We start from the raw sequence: 1,137 nt of genomic DNA, 5'->3' as shown, positions 1-1,137 counted from the left end.
CATACACATGTGTGTGTATTTGTGCAAATGAATGCAAACACTACGTATGCATTACGGGAAGAGTTTGTCCACCCAACTCCCTACGCCGTTTGTCATTTCTTGGTCACTCAAACATTCTATAAATTGCAACACGAAGTTATTATTGATATATTTACTTTCCTCACCGGGCTATTTTTCCATGTTGGAGCTTATGGCATCCTGCTCTTCCAACTAGGGCTGTAGCTTAGCTAATAATAATGTGCTTTACACATGAAAATTTTCAAAATTGCATGAAATGTATATACACAGCATACAAATTGGATTTCTAATCGACTATGAAAGATATTTAAAGCGAGGTGGACTATAATTGTTCACTGGCTACTTTCCTCTTGGTATGGGTAGAAGAGAGACTGTAGCTATGGTAAACAGCTGTTCTAGGAGGACACTCCAAAATCAAACCATTGTTCTCTAGTCTTGGGTAGTGCCATAGCCTGTGTACCATGGTCTTCCACAGTCTTGGGTTAGAGTTCTCTTTTCTGATGGTAAACTGAGGCACACTATTTTATTTGTTTCTTAATTTCTTTTCCTCACTGGGCTCTTATCCTTGTTGGAGCCCATATGCTTATAGCATCCTGCTTTTCCAACTAGGGTTGTAGTTTAGCAAGTAATAATAATAATAATAATAATAATAATATTCATTAATCGTAATACGTTTTTGCTAGCAATTATAGACTATATTTCAACTGTTTCTCATTTTCAAAATTCTATAAATAGTCAAAGTTACATTCCTTCATGTTAACTCCAAACGCTTGACGAAGATAGGGACAGATTAATTCCAGACAGGTCTGGAATGACATAGGGACAGATTAATTCCAGACAGGTCTGGAATGACATAGGGACAGATTAATTCCAGACAGGTCTGGAATGACATAGGGACAGATTAATTCCAGACAGGTCTGGAATGACATAGGGACAGATTAATTCCAGACAGGTCTGGAATGACAATGAATTCCTAGAGGGTCTCTAGATGATTTCCAATGTTGGTCTCCTCTTCCAAGGGCTTCTCCATCCTGCCGATAACTGACAGAAATTCAGACGTAATGCCCTGGGAGACCTCAGCTGGTCAGGAGAGCGGCTTTACTCGGAGTGGTAATAGCA

The sequence above is a fragment of the Palaemon carinicauda genome, chromosome 5, assembly GCF_036898095.1.
Source record: "Palaemon carinicauda isolate YSFRI2023 chromosome 5, ASM3689809v2, whole genome shotgun sequence".
Taxonomy (NCBI): domain Eukaryota; kingdom Metazoa; phylum Arthropoda; class Malacostraca; order Decapoda; family Palaemonidae; genus Palaemon; species Palaemon carinicauda.
Note: the sequence above shows the minus strand (reverse complement) of the source record.